At 48.7% G+C, this 21466-nt stretch overlaps 1 protein-coding gene across 5 annotated transcripts in view; it reads left to right on the top strand.

Annotated features, from left to right (window-relative positions):
• LPIN1 (lipin 1) overlaps positions 1 to 21466 on the top strand; it is a 369397-nt gene that overhangs the window by 344544 nt on the left and 3387 nt on the right. The window lies entirely within an intron of this gene.

The following is a 21466-nucleotide window of genomic DNA, read 5'->3' as shown; positions in this document are numbered from 1 at the left end:
TGGGTGTGGGTCGCCTGGGGGTTCCAGATGTCTTCCACTATAATCTAGCACTGCTGTCTCACATCTTTACCTGGGATGAGCCCAGCCTGCAACCAAAGTGGAAACTGATTGAGCAAGCCCAGTCGGTGGTAAACCGAACACAGCTACCTCATATAGACAAAAGATATTTGGGAAAGAAGTGGGGTTTCTGTCTGCTAGCAACAACTAAGTGTACACTTTACTACATGGAGTGGTTTCTCCGCAGATGACGAGTGTCTACAGGGATGGGTCCCCTCACACCGGTGTGGGACAACCTGAGCTTTCAGTCTGGCCGATACACCGTGGGCTTTGGGAAATGGGTAGCGGGGGGCTGTTACACATACACCAGCTTTACAAAGAAAATCGACCAATGATGTTTGAGGAACGTAAACATGGCCTTACCCTGCCAGAAGCTGAACGGTTCTGCTATGCGCAGTTGTGGCACTGGGCTTCCCACTCACTCACAAAGAAAGGGGCTAACTGACCCCTGTCTGCCCTTGAGTTATCATTTCAAGGGGGTCTCTCACAGGGTTACATCTCGAAGGTGTATAAACTATTGGACACAGGGGACCCGATTGTGCGCCTACCAGACATGGCTAAGTGGGAAGCTGACCTGCGAGGCCCATTGAGGATGAGGTGTGGCTGAGAGTGTGGGGGAGGATGCTCTAGTCCTCGAGATGTGTTACAGACAGGGAATGTTCCTATACATTTTGTTACAGGTGGTATCTTACTACAGAAAGGTTGCACCACATTCTTTGAAATTATTCTGCTGCTTGCTGCTGGGGCCGTGATGCTGTGGGCTCTTATCTTCATCTGGACCACCGATGGACTTTCAGTTTCGAGCTATATTCAGTTTTGCAGCAAGTACAAAATGAAATCATGTAGGTGTATTGGTAGGTTCTGTTTCTGAGTGTGTATGTTGCCCCATCCAACCCTATTCTGTGTCACTCCTGTTGCTGAATTCAATATCAGTGGTGGTTTCAAAGACCTATCCCAGAATTCTCTTATGAAGATAAAGTTACAACCTAGTGTTAAAACCGGCCCTGAATAGCAAACAAATGAGCAAAATGGGATAACCTGTCATCTAAAGCTCTGTCCCTTTAAAGGGTGTTTGGTGATTTTTTTCTCTATATGAATATGTTTACAATATTGCCTTGAAACAGCGTATTTGCCAAAGGATTTACAGACTGTTCTGAAGGGACAGACAGGAGATAGTGCAATAATTCAGATGCCAGGACTTCAACAGTAGTCAGCAATTCATGTATGTCCCCACCAGAAAATTGTGCACCCAGAGAAACACTGGATGCCCAATATACAAATATATATTTGTGCCACATAGTTGAAGCAGTGACCGATACACTATGTGTGAAGAATTGGCACCTGGCAAGAGTGCAAAAGCCCTGTTTTTTAAAAAATGTCTATTAATTAAGAAAAGTATGCAGGTAATTCAATCTCAAAAAGGGGCTCTGCTGATCAGACCCCCCTTTCATCAGCTACATGCCATAGGAACAGGGTACATATGAGTCCTGCTGCATTAGTCTCCTGATCTGAACCCCCCTTTCTCCAGTGGCACAGAGAGTGTTAAGAGGACACAGGTGCCCTATTTTGCAGCTGTTGTGACAGCAAAGTCACTGCAGTACAAGGGATGCTCTTAAATTTGCACCTCTGTCCCAAAACAGTGATTTTTGATAACCCACCCACCTGGTGGCATGGTAATCTGAAAATGTAAGCCAGACATAGGTTGTGGTATGGTGCTTGGTAGGTCACAGAATTATCAAAACCCACATCTGATTTGTGTCATACTCACGTCAACCCTGTCAGACTTGCTAGCCATGAACTGGCTGTTTGTATCATAGTCAGTCTGCTGTCTCTTCTCACCAGCAGGACAAAGAGCAGGAAAGGCTGAGCATGCCTTTGATCCTTTGTGAGGTCAGGTAACAACACTCTCCAGCGGGACAGCCCTCAGCAGGAGCTGCCCTGCTAACATGAATCAAAGGGCACATCCTAAACAAAAGGGCCAGCCTCACACCAGGATGTTGTATACCAAAAGGCCTTTTAAGTGCCGGGCTAAAGAATTGGCAGTTTAGAAAGTCAAGCAAAGCAGATCCAAAGAGAGGACAGATTCCTCCGTTTTAATTTTCTGTTGGCCTTTCTTTCCTTCCTGTCTTCCTGCACAGCAAAGCACTTTGGGTATGAAGCAATAAGCAACATGCCGATTGTTATACTAACAAGGATTGCAATCGTAAAGCAAGCTTACTTTTAATTAATCCCTGGTGGCTTGTTGCCTTTATAAAGACGGGGTTTATAAGGAAGGGATCTCCCCTGCTTTCTTTGATTCATTCTTTGACTTTAAGAAGATTTATTAAGGACCTCTTTTAGGAGCATTGATATTTCCAAAACCATCAGCCGTTTATATGCTCCAAGGCAGAGGAGACAAGCTCTGCTCCTTACCCACTCCCAGGGCACAGCGTGAACTTCTGCAGGAGCAAGACCCGCCTATCTGCCAGCTACACTGGTACCCAGGACCTCACTGGAGATGAAACACCACTGCAGGTGTTAGCCAGCCTCACCCTGGTCAGGGGAATGAGAAGAAGTACTCAGCTTTGTCCCTGAGCCAATGGATTGGGACTCTCAGCAACTACCAAAGCAAAGCAGCTGATCTCATGCTTTTCTACCATGTTGACCCACATTGAATCATTGTTGACAGCGTTTGAAAGCATTCAAACCAACAGAAACCATGGCACTTGTAAAGGGATTTAAATCAGGCACACACCAAGGTCTCGCCTAGAAATGTAGTGCGCAAATGAAACCCTTATTTATTTTTGTCTATAAATTCAATATTCTGAATGATATACCACTCATATCACACCCTTCTCAAAATCCCCCCCTGGTCACACTGAACCAGGAATCAGGAACGGTAAATATTTATTTATGCATTTATAATTTAAATCTCAATATATTTTAATAGGTAACAACAATCACCAATGGGGTGACAGAACACTGAATAATATCTTTAATGCACTGGGAAACAGGTAATGAACACAAAAAGAATGCAGCACAGAAAAGGATACTTTTGGGTTGGTTTGGAACAGATAGTGCTATGGTTAGAGGTTCCCCCTGCAACACTCCTCGACCCACCAATAGGCAATTCAATAGATTTGAGGAGAGAGCAGGTACTCAGGAATAAGACAGTCAAACCGAATATCACTCTCACCTTCCCCCCCTTAAACACAAGAAAAAGACGGATTTGAATTTTCAACTGTCAGAATGGCTTTGAAATTGGATGAGCAAAAACACTAAGGGGGTAATTCATAGAATTCAGCGCACAAGTGGCGCACGCGGCTGGCGCACAGTGTGCGCGTGCGAATCCCTGCGCAAGCCGCGTGCGCTAAAATCCATTTCCGCGCACAGCGTATTCATGGATTCCAGCCACCAAAACCAGCCGTGGCGCACAGTGGCGCAGCGACCCTGCAGCAGCGCCAGTTACGCCCCCAAGAACGCCTCTCGCGCAGGGAAAAGCCATCAATATACCCAATCCAGCGCAAAGGGCTGCGCTAACCCTGTACCAGCACAGCAAGCGGGCTACGTGTATCACTGGGGTGCGCGGGAAGTACCTCACGCGATTGGCCCCGTGCAAGCAGGGTACGCGTATTTCAGGGGTGCGCGGGAAGTTCCACACGCGATTACATCATGGTACGCGTATTTCAGGGGTGCGCGGGAATTTCCACACGCGATTGGGCCCGTGCGAGCAGGGTACGCGTATCTCAGGGGTGCGCGGGAAGTTCCACACACGATATCAGCAGGGTACTTGTATTTCAGGGTGCAGGGGAAGTTACACACGCGATTTCAGCAGGGTACGTGTATTTCAGGGGTGCGTGGGAATTTCCACACGCGATTGGACCCGTGCGAGCAGGGTACACGTATCTCAGGGGTGCGTGGGAAGTTCCACACGCGTTTCCATCAGGGTACGTGTATTTCGGGGCGCAGGGGAAGTTTCACACGCGAAATCAGCAGGGTACGTGTATTCCAGGGGTGCGCGGGAAGTTCCACACGCAATTTCATCATGGTACATGTATTTCAGGGGTGCACCGGAATTTCCACATGCGATTGGGCCCGTGCGAGCAGGGTACGCGTATCTCAGGGGTGCGCGGGAAGTTCCACACACGATTCCATCAGGGTACGTGTATTTTGGGGTGCGCGTGAAGTTCCACACGCGATATCAGCAGGGTACGTGTATTTCAGGGTGCAGGGGAAGTTACACATGCGATTTCAGCAGGGTACGTGTATTTCAGGGGTGCGCGGGAATTTCCACACGCGATTGGGCCCGTGCGAGCAGGGTACACGTATCTCAGGGGTGCGCGGGAAGTTCCACACACGATTCCATCAGGGTACGTGTATTTCGGGGTGCGCGTGAAGTTCCACACGCGATATCAGCAGGGTACTTGTATTTCAGGGTGCAGGGGAAGTTACACACGCGATTTCAGCAGGGTACGTGTATTTTAGGGGTGCGCGGGAATTTCCACACGCGATTGGGCCCGTGCGAGCAGGGTACACGTATCTCAGGGGTGCGCGGGAAGTTCCACACGCGATTCCATCAGGGTACGTGTATTTCGGGGCGCAGGGGAAGTTTCACATGCGAAATCAGCAGGGTACGTGTATTCCAGGGGTGCGCGGGAAGTTCCACACGCGATTCCATCAGGGTACGTGTATTACAGGGATGCGCGGGAATTTCCACACGCGATTGGGCCCTTGCGAGCAGGGTACGCGTATTTCAGGGGTGCGCGGGAAGTTCCACACGCGATTTCATCATGGTATGTTTATTTCAGGGGTGCACCGGAATTTCCACACGCGATTGGGCCCGTGCGAGCAGGGTACGCGTATCTCAGGGGTGCGCGGGAAGTTCCACACACGATTCCATCAGGGTACGTGTATTTCGGGGTGCGCCTGAAGTTCCACATGCGATATCAGCAGGGTACATGTATTTCAGGGTGCAGGGGAAGTTACACACGTGATTTCAGCAGGGTACGTGTATTTCAGGGGTGCGCGGGAATTTCCACACGCGATTGGGCCCGTGCGAGCAGGGTACACGTATCTCAGGGGTGCGCGGGAAGTTCCACACGCGATTCCATCAGGGTACGTGTATTACAGGGGTCTGCGGGGAGCACCACACGTGAATTGCACGTGTGGGTCCTCCCAGGTGTTCCCTCTACACCCTCCACGGCCCCTGCAGGTGGCTCACACCACAGGGGCCTACCCTGCACATGTCCTGCAGGCACCCCATCCACCATGGCCATGCCCCCCAGCCAACCCACATGTCAACTTGCACTACTTCCCACCAACGCATGTCCCCCCTGCACCCCCAGCCACCAGGGGCAGCCTCCACCAGGCCCCCACCCATGTCTCCCAGCACCCCACCCCCCAGCAGTGCAGGGGCACCCACCACCAGGCCCCTACCCATGTCTCCCACACCCCCACCCCCCAGCCACCAGGGGCAGCCTCCACCAGGCCCCCACCCATGTCTCCCAGCACCCCCACCCCCCAGCAGTGCAGGGGCACCCACCACCAGGCCCCCACCCATGTCTCCCACCACCCCCACCCCCCAGCCACCAGGGGCAGCCTCCACCAGGCCCCCACCCATGTCTCCCAGCACCCCCACACCCCAGCAGTGCAGGGGCACCCACCACCAGGCCCCCACCCATGTCTCCCACCACCCCCACCCCCCAGCAGTGCAGGGGCAGCCTCCACCAGGCCCCCACCCATGTCTCCCAGCATCCCCACCCCCCAGCACTGTGGGGCACCTGCCAGCAGGCCCCCACCCATGTCCAACTCATGTTCCCCACCCCCACACCCCCCAGCACTGTGGGGCACCTGCCAGCAGGCCCCCACCCATGTCCAACTCATGTCTCCCACCACCCTCACCCCCCAGCACTGTGGGGCACCTGCCAGCAGGCCCCCACCCATGTCCAACTCATGTCTCCCACCACCCCCACCCCCAGCACTGTGGGGCACCTGCCAGCAGGCACCCCATGTCCAACTCATGTTCCACACCCACCCCACCCCCCAGCACTGTGGGGCACCTGCCAGCAGGCCCCCACCCATGTCCAACTCATGTGCCCCACCCCCCCACCCCCCAGCACTGTGGGGCACCTGCCAGCAGGCCCCCACCCATGTCCAACTCGTGTCTCCCACCACCCTCACCCCCCAGCACTGTGGGGCACCTGCCAGCAGGCCCCCACCCATATCCCATCCATGCCCCCCTGCACCTGGGTCCCACCAATCCCCAATCATGTCCGTAATGGCCATCCTCCCCTGCCAAAAGGCCCAACCAACTATCACATCCACCCACATATCAAAGGCAATGACATGTTACACACCCAATGTAAATAATGCAAATGAACACATGTCTGTCACACATAATGGCTGCAAGTGAATGTTAAGACACCCAACATGACATGCATGAAAGCAATGAGATGATACGACACATTGAAGGATGAAAATAAAAATGTATTTAAAATCAACTTGAATGGAAATGAAATGAGAAAAACCACAAAGCAAAACAATCAAAAGAAGAAGAATGTCCATGAAAAAAATCAAAAACACACAGCACAATCCAAAAAAATGGTGTCCAAAGTCACAGTCAGAAAAGTAATCCAAGTGTAAATGATAAGGAAAAACCATTGCTCCATGGCGATGAAAAAAATCCAAAAAATAGACAAATCCATTGAAGAACTATTTACAAGATAATCCCGGGTCCATGAGCCCAACCAAATGAAACCTAACTATGACAACTAACTAAAAACTGAACTACATACAAAAATGTGGCGCATTGTCCAATCGCAACCAAATAAAAAAAATAAATAAAGGAAACCTAACACTAACTATATAACTATATACAAAGGCGCGGGCAAGTCCAGCGGCTCACTCCGTGGTGTTCCGGGCCAGGTGTTGGGTGTCCTGACCCACGTTTAAGCTATCATGCCACAACATTTGGTGCTGTGGGCTTAGAAAATTCAAGATGGCGGAAAACCCACATGTGCGCCGAAATCCAGGAAAGCTGCGCAGTTTGTGCGCACACCGAAATGGTTGCCTCACTTGCCACCCACCAGTGCGAGAATGAAAGGCCGGGTTGCCATGAGGGAAATGGGTTGCCAAAGGAAAAACAGTAGCGCCGGTTAGCTTCAAAGCGCTTTAAAACCACCATTGGACTACCCGCACAGTAGTCTGAAACCATTGGGAATGGCAATGCTGATTGCCAAATGCAACTTAGAATTGTGGGGAATTCATTTTCTTAAATCCCAAAAATGGGTGCAGTACCAGTACTCACCACTATCCAAAAGCCGGCAGTTTAAAACCACCCTGTGTTTCTCTGAAGGCAAGCCAAAGTGCCTATTTCAAACATTGCAATATGTGCAAAATATTCACTGAACACCAGCAGACATTTGGTAGAATGGAGTTTTGTGTGCCTACAAAATCTGGGAAATGAAGAGCCCAGAACAATGCTTATAACAAAACTGGCTGAGCTATGGAGTCAGCAGTTTAAGTTGCACTGGATTTAAAGACACTAAAATCGAAAATGTTTAGATTAAATGAGTGACCTATGTTTTGTGTCACATGCCTTTGTAACTGTTGGAATGTCATAGTTTTGCACTTAGAATCAGCATTCTAGCTGCATATGTAAAAATGTTTAGTTTTATTTGAATGCAGGAACTGGGGAACAAAAAGTGACATTTTATCTGAAACCTGGCTTAAGGAACTGAATTCTGCCTGGCAACTACCCCCATCAGGAGTGAAACTTGAGTCACAGCTGTGTTCCCAGGCCTAGCTGCCCTTTTGCTGCTCACACTAAGGATATGCCATCTATCTGATAATTGAATTACCTGTGCTCTGCAGGAAAGTGAACAAAGCCCTGTCCTGGCTCAGGCAAAGGTTTTATTGGCAGGAGTCGTAAATGGTCGTAAAAAGTGGCTTCCTCCTGAGGAAAGGGGAGGGGCACTGCCTGTGAGAGCAAGCTGGCTTGGCAGAACTGGAAAAACCAGTATTTCTACCTTGTGCTGAGAGTAAACCACACCCCTTTGGAGCCAGAACATAACTTTAAAAAGATGGATCATTCATAGAGCGGACATGTGAAAATTTTATAAATGATACCATAATTCTTGTGATTTTTCTGCCCACAGTTTAAGAGGTTTTTAGAACCGGTGGTATGTTCAGGGGGGTTTTAGCGGAAAAGTGGATATTACTCTAAATGTATGCATGTTAAAAATCTGAAACTTCATCAGTTAATGTCCATACTCCCTGCGCACATGTATGTAAAGTTGGGTCAATGTCAGAAATTGAAAAATCAGTTAAAAAGTCAATTATGTGCCATTTCTGAATGCAAGCTCTTAGAAACAGCAGATTTGGACAGAGACATGGCTAAATTCAGCCACACCATGTATATGTAATTTCAAGCAACTGTGTAACTGTGAAATATGTCTTTTATTATCAAATATAGAATGTGTGCAATCTGACAGAGGAGTGTCCTATCTGCAAGCCATAAAATGACATCCCTCTGACTCACAGTTCATTCCCCAATCAAGTGGGGAATGGAAATTTGACCAATTAGAAGCTGAGAGAGAGGTAGGGTCAGTGATGCTAGAACACACCCACATTCTAAACACATAAAAGCAGACAGACAGGACAGATAGGGACTTTCAAATCCATCTGCCGCTGGAAGCTCTGCCGGAAAAATCCATACTTTACCTCCATCAAACCTCCAGAGAGCCAAACTAGAGACTTCAATCTATCCAGAACTAGAGACCCAGACCAGAAAACCAGAGAGAGCTGACCCAGATCACTGTGAAGTGCAGAGACCAGAGGCGAATTTAAAACCTGACCAGATCCATGGCGAGGCCCATTTCACTCAAGAATATAGTGTGAGTACCTAGAAAACTGTGCAGAACCAATCTCCTAGTTAAAATAATATAATTCAATCTATTTAATCTAAGTAGAACTGCCTCCTAACTGTCGCCTGTCATTTGTAAAGCTGTCACTTGTCATTTTCTAGTTGCAAGCTGCACTTGTCTTTTTGAACTTTAAAATTTCAAATCTGAAAAACGACCTTCACAAAATCGCTCATATCTCCGCAACCGTTTGTGCTAGAGACTTGCAATAACTTTCATCTGAAAGGTTAGAATCGTGGCTTTCCTACGAACTTAGAACCGCATTCCTACCCCTTATAGTTTTACCGCAATCGCGGAACACGCATTCGCGAATTTTACCGCGATTTGCAAATTTCTTCACATGTAAAAACTGCTGCTGCTTGCCTTCCATTTGCCAGAAATTCGTTTAACCTGCTAACTATCCCTGCATCATTGCCAGTGTGAGCCTGGACTAATATTAACTAGATACCACTCACCCTGAACCTCTGAAAGGGAATTAAAAGCATTTCCAGCATATTTCTCATCCATTGCTAGCACATATCAAAGCATTTGCCTGTGTTTTCAAACTTCTGTAGTCTAAGCTTGGGGGGATTGAACTGAATTACATTGATTGCATTTCTGAGAACTGTGTGTTTCCTTCCATTTCCTTGCATTGTATCAAGGGGGGGGGGGGGATTGCCAGAGAAAAGTGATTACATTGTTTTGCTGAAATCATATCAAGTTTTTTTCTATACTGCATTTCATTCATTCAACCTTGCATCCATTTGAACTCTATAAAGCATTTTGTACCACCTTCTTCTTTTGTTCCTATTCACCTGCGTGCTACCTTATCCATTTCATGTCAACTCCTTATTGACTATAGAGAAGCGTGTTAGTGCCAGATTCTCCGTTGTTAATCTTTATCATATCAGATTAAGTGTGCTAGTCAATTATTAATTTATTATAAAGTGTGATATATATATATATATTTTAATTTATCAAATAAACCTTTTAAACTTGCAAAACAGAACTACTTCTTGGCTCAGTGGGGTCAGGGGGATTCCAAGAGAGGGGTGTTATATAGGGGTAGTCATCCAGAACGCATGAACTGGACATAAAGATATATCAATAAGGGTTTTCATTCAGTATTATAGACTAGGCGTTGACTTAGCTGTAGTGTTGAATTGAATCCTCTTACACAGGGCATCATCGAACTCCTGTTCGATGTCCCGGAGGCGGTCCTGTTCCATGGCCCCGAGGGTCCGCAGGGACGATGCCGTCTCCTCCAACCTCCTGCGGATTGCCTCGAGGCACTCGGCCCGCCTCAGGCCCCTCCGCATGGAGTTCTCCGCCCTGACCATTGTGAGCCGCGCCTCTTCCGCCCGCCGCCGCTCCGCACCTATCTGCTGGCCCAACCGCTGCCACACGGAAGACACTTCCCGTCCTGGGTCCTCCTGCCCTCCGGCCGATGCCTGCCCCTCCGATGTTGATGGCCCCGAGCCATGATGCCTCCCACGTTGACTCCGCTGCTGCCTCCGACGCCACTGCCTCTGCCAGCACGACGGCATCCAGGCTGATGGAATCCACCGACGCCGTCGTGCACGTGCCCTGCCTGATGATGCCGGCACATCCTCCATCTGCTGGGGTACAGTTGCTGTGGTGTCCACCCCTGCTGGACCTCTGACTCCCGACTGTGGCGGGGATGGGATCCCCACCGAGCTGGCTGCATTGGTCAGGGCAGGTCCACAGGGGGCCCTGGTGGCATCTGGGCCGGAAGACGGCAAGGAGAACGACTGGCGTATAGTCTCCACAGAGGAGGAGAGGGCCGCCAGATTGGCCGACACATGCAGGAAAACCCCGAACATGGACGATCCCAATTGGGCCACATCGGCACGGTGCTCTTTGTGATGACGTGCGTGCTCCTCCTGGGAAGCACGCACGGCATCACGAATCACAGCCGTGCGCATCGCGACCCCAATCAGGACCTTCACCATACGGCCAGGGGTCCCCTCGTCCGCAGGTGGAGGGGAGTCAGATGACATGGACATCCCCTCTACCTGCGGACGGGCCTGGGACGGGGCATCCCTGCTGGTGCATGGTGGTGAACCCACAGGGTCAGGGACAGCGACATGCACAGGCCCCTCCACGGTGACCTGTGCTGCCTCCTGCCTCTGCCCCTGGACTGCACCACTTGCACCAGCAGGGATGCCCCCACCAGGCCCCATGTGCACCTCAGTGGCGGCCTCCTCCTCCTCTGTGGAAACCACCAACCTGGATGGCTCCTTACCGTCTTCCGCCGTAGCAGGCCCCTGTGGGGGCTCACCCACCCCTTCCGCTGCAGCCGTGGCAGCATCCACGCCGCCTTGCTCCACAGCGCCGTCTCCGCCCTCTTCTTCACTAGCCGCTGCGTAGAGGGAGACATAGAACACAAGCATCAGGGTACTGTACAATGGTCCCCTAGACAGGAAGCAATAGCAGATGAGTGCCACTGGCAAAGTACACTTCCATCATGTCCCTCCACAACACATGTGTCAGTCCAGGCAAAACACACACAGTGACACTCATGGTGCATGCCATGGACATTTCCATACATGTCCAATGGACTCTCGAAACATACAATGTAATGGAACTCACATGCATCATGGGTCATGCCTATCACATGCACACACTTCACCTCAGTCACATCCATCTGGCCCCGTACACCCCGATCACAGTGGATACAAGGATGACTGGGCTGCATCAGTGAATCTGTACATTGTCACAGACATGTGTCATGCATCCATGGCATTCACAAGTCACAGACACGCTGGTCAGGCACACAGACATGGATACCATATATGTACCTGGAATCAGCACCCATCCCTCACCCCCACCCATGTCCAGGAACAGAGACTGCCATGCTCTCATGTGTACAATCTGCATAGGGCTCCCCATGTCGCATTTAAACACATGCAACAACCGTGCGGTTCACACATTACTGGTCGCACATGCATTACCATGATGTCCCTGCACACATACATGCGTACATGGCCTATGTCACACATACAGGCAAGTATCAGACAACCAGCACACTGCAACATGCCCTGTCTCACACAGCAATGCTTGGCCACTTACCGCTCAACTCCAGACGGGTCTCCCTCTCAAGGACCTGGGTGTGGAGCGCTGGGTGTACGCGTTCCAGGACCCTCATCTGGATGGAACTCATGCGGCCCCGGCCCCCCTCCACGAGGCGCCGGGCCTTTATGAGGGTCCTGGACCTCAAGTCCTCCCAGCGCTTCTTGACCTTCTGGATGGTGCGGGTTGCCATCCCCTCCGCGTTGATGGCAACCACACAGTCGGCCCAGATCCTCTCCCGTCCTTCCTTGTTGGCGCGGGACGATCCGAAGAGGGCATCATACTGCCCCAGGACTTGCTCCACCAGGACACCAACTTCGGTGGCAGTGAAGCTGGTGCCCCTCTGCCCCTCTGGCCGGGGGTTGCCACTGGTGCCAGATGTGGATGTGCCCGACATGGCAACCCCAGGGGCAGGAGTGGGTGGGCAACTGGGTCCTGGGGCTGGGCTGTGGAGCGATGTTATCCGAGTCGGGAGTCTTCTGTTCCAGCAGGGGTGGACACAGCAACTAGACCCCTGCAGATGGCTGATGTGCAGGCACCAAATGGCAGGGCACGGTGGCAGCAGGCAGGCAGGCAGCAGCAGATGGCACGTGGGAGGCTGCTCGGGGCACTGGGGGACAGTAATTCGGCCTTCTGGGCAGGAGCGTGGTCTTCCGTGTGTTTTCGCGTGGCCAGCTTGATACGGAGTGATGTGGCGCGTGAAAATCCTGCACGTCAGCGTGAAAATCGAGGAAAGGCCCTTAGCGCGTAAGCGCGTCAGCACGCGTACGCGATTTCATTGGACCAAAGGCCCTTACAGCGTAAGCGCGTCTGTGACGTTTTGCGCACAGGCGTTGCCCTGGCAGGGCTTGGAGATCCCGCATGCCTTTACACTGTTCTGTACGTGCTTTTCGTGCAGTGCGTGTGTTTTCCATCCATTGGGGTTCACACGCTATTACTTCACAGCGGGTGTTGGCTACGCGTTCTTCTACACGCAAGGCAGACGGTGAGTGGTACCCCGCTCCCCCAGGCCCGATCGCGTGAAAAACTTCACGCGAACCCCTGATATACACGTAGCCCGCTCCCCCAGCCCGCTCCCCCAGGCCCGATCGCGTGAGAAATTTCACGCGAACCTCTGATATACACGTAGCCCGCTCCCCCAGGCCCGATCGCGTGAAGAACTTCACGCGAACCCCTGAAATACACGTAGCCCGCTCCCCCAGGCCCGATCGCGTGAAAAACTTCACGCGAACCCCTGATATACACGTAGCCTGCTCCCCCAGGCCTGATTGCGTGAAAAACTTCACACGAACCCCTGATATACACGTAGCCCGCTCCCCCAGGCCCGATCGCGTGAGAAACTTCACTTCACGCGAACCCCTGATATACACGTAGCCCGCTCCCCCAGGCCCGATCGCGTGAAAAACTTCACGCGAACCCCTGATATACACGTAGCCCGCTCCCCCAGGCCCGATCGCGTGAAAAACTTCACGCGAACCCCTGAAATACACGTAGCCCGCTCCCCCAGGCCCGATCGCGTGAAAAACTTCACGCGAACCCCTGAAATACACGTAGCCCGCTCCCCCAGGCCCGATCGCGTGAAAAAGTTCACGCGAACCCCTGAAATACACGTAGCCCGCTCCCCCAGGCCCGATCGCGTGAAAAACTTCACGCGAACCCCTGAAATACACGTAGCCCGCTCCCCCAGGCCCGATCGCGTGAAAAGCTTCACACGAACCCCTGAAATACACGTAGCCCGCTCACCCAGGCCCGATCGCGTGAAGAACTTCACGCGAACCCCTGATATACACGTAGTCCGCTCCCCCAGGCCCGATCGCATGAAAAACTTCACGCAAACCCCTGAAATACACGTAGCCCGCTCCCCCAGGCCCGATCGCGTGAAAGAGTTCACGCGCACCCCCGAAATACATGTGCCCCGCTCGCACAGGCCCAATTGCTGTATGTTGCCACTTTTGTAATGCGCAGGGACGCTACCGCCTGCCTTTGTGTGGCGGACGTGTTTCGGCTTGTGCGTGTCTTTGGCTGTGCGTGGCTTTGCCCTATTCGATTCCATGAATACGTGTGGTTCGAGTGCGTGTGGGCGTTCCGTCTGCTTCCCTGCAGTACATCCCCAGTTACGCCCTTATTTTTGCGCGTTGTTCCCCATTCCGCGCGTTACGCCCCGTGTCCCGCCCACTTTCTGGTGTATGCGCCGAGGTTGTGCGCTTTCACTGTGCGCGTCGCGCACGCCTTTCGGGATGTTGCAGTGACTTGTGCGCCATGCACGGGTTTGGCGCACATCCCGGGGTGTACACGCGCAGGGACTTCCATGAATCGCATGTTTTTTTCCGCTTGCGCCTGCTTGCGCCTGCTTGCGCGAAGATTTTTGGCGCACGTTTGTTCCATGAATCGGCCCCTAAATGAGTTCAAAAATGCTTACATTATTATTAATTTCTACGGCAGCCGCTTTGAACAGATGCAAGCAATCACAAACAATGATTTAATCAAAAGAAAACAATTGGAATCTCAAAGGAAAAGTGGGAAATAATTTAAAGACCATTCACTCATTTAACACTTTGCAAAATGTAAATTTGTGGCAAACTTTTAATATGCGATTTTTGATAAACCTCACTGTTTGAGGTTGTGGACATAGCTAAGGATGTTAGGTATCAGTGGGGATTGAAATTCTGTTTCTATCTTTAAAACTGAGGGAGTTATAGAGGTTTTAGTGAGAGGTGTTTTTCGGAAATAAAAGACACGAATTTGGACAAGAACTTCAGTTTAAAATTAGAAAATATGGGTCTTGCTTTTACTCAAGACTAGAGCATGCAGGCTAGACAACCAGGTTGGGACGAGGTAAGCTCTGAGACTGATTCATGACTTCAGTAACAGATCCCCAGCGCCTTCCCCGGCGGAACCAGTCCAAACACTGAAAGTGGGATTTATGGATAAGAGTTACACAAATAAAAATCACTATGAAAATTACGCTTTAGCAAATAGACAGGGTAGGATAGCACTAAAGATTTTGACACTGTTACTGGTTATGAAAGTAAGGATAGTTCAGAGATTGGGGTGGAACAAGATAAAGCAAGGTATACAATAGCCCTCTAGTGTCCTGTTAATACTCACATTCCACTGGGATTTAAGATTTTTGGCCCGTCAATATTCTGTTCAATGGATTGGGTCTATCAAGGAAGGACCGCAAATCAGGCGCGGGACAGGATCAGCTAGGCCGGCCACCGGAATTGCACGGGATCTGCCCTTCTTGTTTCTGGATATTTCAGATCAGCGGGATGGCAAGTTCATCAGGCAAGCCTTATGGTAGTAAGCCAGATAGTTTCAGGATGCTTTCCCACACCACAGCACTTCATTGGGTTGTAAGGATTAGTTGAGGATTGTGGCCTAGCTGACAATGGTTCAGCTACTGCTTGGCCTGGTCCTGGCATCTGGGTCTGGAAGGATGTTGAAGGCTGGATGTTGAATGCTGGAACAAAGTGCTTTGCTGGAAACAGAAGAGAGACTGTCTCATGTGTTGTCAGATGTCTCTATTTAGCCTTTCAAATGACATCACAAAAATGGGTGTATGGGCCGGCTTAACTAACTTGCCCCTGTGACCTGGGATTGGATCAGAGCCTCATCTCTGCCTTGCATCCGAGTGATTCGATCAAAGCCAGATGATGTCAGGTTTAGGGTTTGATTTTTACAATCCTTAGAAACCTCCCCTAGCCACTAGAATCAAAATCAAATTTAGTCCTATATACATATTTATACATGTGTAACCTCCACGAAAATCACATACAAGGATTACATATTTTATGGAGTATCTGTTCATCAAAATCCCACAGCTGTGAGACCCTGTTTCGCCTTTTTGCAGCATTTTCCATTTCACCATGAAAACATTTTCCAAACTTTCTCCAACTTTCCACAAATATGCATGTTTACCATAGGAATGTGTGTGCAAAGTTTAACAATTCTAACATAAATACAGTTCCCATAAAACCACATATATTGCCATTCCTGTTCAGAATAAGCTACACAGTTCCACCACGTTTTGAAATGTAGGGCCAAAAATTAGAACAACAAATCTGCCCGTTTCATATATTTCACCACTTTTGATAGCGAGTTATAAGTCTCTAAAAAATGTCATTACATATTCTTGGCAGCAAATGGCCCACCTTTTGTCTGTCTCTGGAGGCAAGGAGCAGCCCCCACCTTTGGGATTTCCTTCAAGGAGCAGCCCCCACCTTTGGGATTTCCTTCTGCAAGCCTAGTTTATGACCTGTTCACACGTCCATTTCCTGGCCTGGAGAATCTGCCATTGTTCAGTCCTTGGCTGCAGATACAAGTCTGACCTACCCCACAATTATCATGTGTCAGTGAGCATCTGCTGAGAGGAATGCCCTCCCCTTGGGTGGAAACCTGTTTTTCAACCTCTTGCAGGCCCAGCAAGCCTAAAACAAACTTGTTGCATCAGATGACATAGATAAATTACATTCTTAGATTTAAACCTGTGGGATCAAAACAACTGAGATCTGTGTTCCTTTCTGCAACAATCCTTTTATATTTGCTAATCCGGCAGATCTTTAGTTTTAGACAACTTTAAAGTTTAATCAGGAGAGCCCATTTGACAGGGGCTGTCACTCACAGGTAGCCCAGTGTGGCTGCACACAGATTTTTGACAGGGGCTGTCATTCACATGCAATCCAGTTTTGCTGAGAAGGTGTATTTCTCTTAACATTTCAGGACTGTGTACATTCACAGTGCTTCATTAGATTAACTGAATTTTAGCGCCAAGCAAGATTTTGAGAGTTGGAACGTGTTATGTACAGGCATTTTGAAGTTTCACCAGCAAAGTAAATGTCATTTACAGGCAATTTTATGGGAGTTTCATTTGCAAAGCGCTGCTTCTCCCTCTGTACTCCAAGTTTACTTGTCATGGAGCCCACTGGCACTTTTTCTGCATCGTGTGCTCTGTTCCACCACACATGCACCATGGGTGGCAGGTTGTGCAGCCATCTTTTTGTGTGTTTGAAACACGGTTTTGAAGTTTTTATACATGACCGATCTAGGGTTCGTGCCAAGTCTCAAACAACCGCATATAACTGTTTTGCCTGTAATACATGTATCAACAAGCCTATGCAATAACTGTGTATTCTAATATTTTCCATACAGGCCTTTTCAAACATTAATACAATGTAATTAAACAGATGTTCTTCGTTCAGTATTTGAATACATTGTCTCAACATATGCTCGTGGATTAGTTTCATTGCACGAGTAATCCTTCTACACATAGGGCAACGAAGGACAAGGTCTCAGTTCACAACCTCAACAAGTGGCCTGCAGGCAAGTTACACATTAGCTATGTACAGAGGTCAAGACGGCCATGTTGTATTCTGGAATTACATCGTCCACCATTTTAACTCGTAGGGTGACTTTTACAAAGCGAATCCTAAAATGGCGGTTTGGCCTAAAATGGCGGCTTACATGGATTTAAGGTCAGGACCTTGCAACACGGATTTCTTTCGCAAGCGACTTTCGAGCAGCTTGGCGTAGGCCAATATTAATATATTTATTACAATAGGAGGCCCGATATACTTTCTCTTTCAACAGGTTTTGCCGCCATTTTGCTCTTTCTCGCACTATAGATAGCAGATTGAGGCCGTATAGTATAGCAGAGTGGGTCAATAGATCCCACATACCGCCTTTGGCACTTCTTCAAACCTCTTTGAACCGCTGTTGCTGCACCTTGAACCAGTTTGCTGCAACACCGCTTCTAACAAAAAGCTTGTTGCTGTAGAGGCCTTCAAACCACCACATCTCGAACTGTGTCTTGAACCAGCTGTATCTTCGTTGCTGACCCCTGATAGAATACTGAATTGACCCTTGTGCCCTCATCAACCAGCCCGACTCAATGCCTGCTCCCTGTCTGAATAACTACGAGTTGTCACACCTGAACATGGCTCGATTCACCTGCACAATGATAGGACACCTGGTTCTATGCTATTGGACTGCCAAGAACTGATTAAGGTCCCAGCCATCCTGGTCAATTTCTTGGGACCATAGAAGACTGGTTACACTCCTTTTGCACCTTTTCCACCCAAATCATATTCTTCTTACTAACATTGAAGTGATGTATTACCCTTTTCCCCCTCCTAAGTAACCGGATTGCTTGCCTCATTACATTCTGTGTTCACCTATCTTCCTGTACCAGTTTCATATTGCTGCTAGTGGTGTACTTGAGAGTCATGTACGCCTCTGCCACGTGCCAAGTTATGCACACACACACACGCACACACACACACACGCACAAACCCACTGACTGTAACTGGCAGTCATGCATGCACACAAATCGTTAACACACATACACACAAGCGTCAGTTTCACACACACCAAACATAAAACATGCAGGCCTACAAATCCGTGGCAGTCTTGTTCTATCAGCTGAACTGTATGCATATTTCATAATTTGCCCAACAGTATTGTGCAAATGTAAAAGAAAGCAGGGAGATGGTCCTCAATCATCCCTATCACTGAGTGTTTCTCCTTGGTGCCTAGCGAGCAGGCCTCAGGCAAGCCAGCTTCACTGACTAGTCCAAGAGCACATACTATGCATGCAATGGGCTGTGGAACAGCGGCACCTCTAAAGCCTCCTTTGTCCCTGACCATGTGCATGCAGATAGATCCATCTATGTTTTGCACAGCTGCATATTCAAGCCACCACATATTGGCAAATGACCATGCAAATTTGCCAATATGTGATTTACTGTCAGCATGGATGCAGCAGATCAGATTGATCAGGGACACAGGCACCCATTCCTGTTGGGATGCAAAACTGCTCTGCTCCTCCCCTCCATAATGGTATGTGTGGTTACTTGTGGTCCCAGGCCACACAGTGCCACAATTATTTCATGTATTCCGAATGCATCCATTAGCAATGTTTTACTTTATGTTTATGAATTTGTAAAGCTCAGCAGCCACCTAATATGCGCATGTTAGCAGTAGGTATCTGAATTTACTGCACAGAAGCAGCAAGCACAATAGATTGAGTAGAAAAACAGTCTTGAGTTTTTTCCTAAAGTGTCATTATAGGGAATGCATCTAATGTCTACAGACAGGAAGTTCCATTTCTGGGCACCCAGTCATCGGAGAGAGCATCTTTCTGCTCGCTTGAGGGCTACTTAAAGAATGCTCAGTTGATAAGTGACAGAGGAGCACATAGATCAAGTTGGGTTGTAGAAATAAAATCTACTAGAAAGTAAGTGAGGACCAAGTGCTAGGATTTATTTATTTATGTATTTATTAGTGCATCTGTATATTGCGCGCAAGCCCTCAGGCATCAGGGCGCTGTGGAGAATAGGTTACACAGAGGCCACTGGGGCCAGAAGGCGGTTACAAGTTACAGTGATGCCTTGAAATACATAATTGCATATAGACAGGTAATATAGATGGTGCATACATGTTGCAGTGGTTACAGGTTGCAGGTTGCATGGATGCAGTGATTCTGTTGTAGCAAATAATTGAGACAAGGCATAAACAATGCAAAGATAATTCTGGAAGAGGAGAGCAGGCACAGACACACCAAGTTAATTGAATAACCATGTTTTGAGGGGTTCCATGTGATACTATCCCCGCAAAAACCTCGCCATTTTTCTGTGGCAATACTACCCCATGGAATCACTGCTGCCATTTACCCCATAAATGATCCCCTCAAATAATGTTGCCCATGCCAAGTCCCGGCGACTATATGTATGCCAACATTATTTATGGGGATAATGTTACCTGATACCGTTTTGAGGAGGAAAGCCCAGTAATAGTCTTCTGACCTGAGATTGAGTGGGAGGGAGTTCCATTGCTTGGTTCAAAAGACAGGGAAGCTAGAGCCTGCTTTGGCGTATTTGAAAGAGGGTTGCACTAGCCTGTGTGCATAGGGGGTTCTGACGGGCCTGGTTGATAGTGGTTTTGAGAATCTTTGGGAGAGGTATAGTGGCGCTGATATGGAAATGCATATTTGTGTAATGGTTAGGGTCTTGAAGAGAATTCTCTCCTGGAAGGATTTATACATTAGACTGAGAGTTTTAAGTATAATCCTCTTCACTTGTGGACGCCAGTTGAGAGACCATAGAGCTCCTTTGTCATTGATATGATATGCCATTTATAACGTGCCTATACACAAGTGTTGCGATGACTAAACGCTGACGTCCTGATGCAGTAATTATTTTGTCTTTTGACTCAAAAACCTCCAATGCTGACAGTGCAGTGCTGTATGTTAAGGTGCTGGAAATATCTTGCTATATTGTTGTGCTTTATATAGTTCAACTGCCATTTTCATGTCCGAACGGATGCCCTAACCACTGACTACACGTTGCTGGCCCTGAGTTTGCTACTTGGCAAAGCTTGATCTAACATGGGCTATTTATTCAAGAACATAGGTTATTTTAGGAAATAACCTAAAAAGGCATTATAAAACATGAAAGGGATAAAAAACGTATGAAAGGACAACATGGCCTCCTCCCCAGACTCCTCCCGCTCACATCTGTAGAAAGGTCCCATTTTTACTCTCAATCTGCTACTGTTGACCTTTCATTCTTTTCATCTCTCTGTATCGCTTTGCACACATCCATGGGGATGGTGGGCTACCCGGGACTTCCCTTATTACCTTAAATACTGTTATAAGGAGTCATTATTATTTATTTATTATTAACCTTTCCTGTCTCATGCCTCGCAATGCCTTGCATCGGTGTTGATCCCAGTGGAGACGCCTAAGACTTTTGCCATCGAATGGTGCTTTCATGGAGTCATCAAGTGATCGGAGCAGGCTAAGATCTCAGGTTTTCTGCCGCCAAAGATCTTCCCCAATGTCGCAAACAGTCCTGAAGTACACACATAACAGACACACAAGCCCATCTCAAATTGCAAACAAAGCCCCAGGTCAAACTAAACCCCCACTAACCTGCTTGGTAATGCAGTGCCCTAAATTCAGATTATGTGAGATAGAACTGTAGATGGCGAGAGCTGTGTCGGTTATACCTACAAATAAGAATGGCGAGTCAGAATTAAAACAAAGGCCCTGCCAAGTTAACTGTGAAACCAAGATGTTGGGCATACCAAGCAAACTATGCTGCATTACACACCACAGCACCTCTGCAGCCACAGTGCACTCATTTGCAATAGTAGTGGGGAAATCAAGTACCAGCAAAATATAGAGTACCATTGTCTTGTGCGATCATCATTGTTTGGCACAACATTGTCAAACAGGCTGCTGTGTGTTAACCATGTAAATAACCTTACGTCATGTGCGTCAAATTGTAAACACATGGAATGTAAATCCATACACAAAATGGCGTTCATTATACTATCGCAGTTACATGCTAACATCATGTCTTGGTTTCTTCATTCTGTCCTCAAACGAGCCATGTAGTATACAGAACATGTTGCTTGAGATGCTGCTGCTGGAGGGA

The sequence above is a fragment of the Ambystoma mexicanum genome, chromosome 4p (genome assembly GCF_040938575.1).
Source record: "Ambystoma mexicanum isolate Mex_15411 chromosome 4p, UKY_AmexF1_1, whole genome shotgun sequence".
NCBI lineage: Eukaryota > Metazoa > Chordata > Amphibia > Caudata > Ambystomatidae > Ambystoma > Ambystoma mexicanum.
Note: the sequence above shows the minus strand (reverse complement) of the source record. Positions and strands in the feature narration are given on the sequence as shown.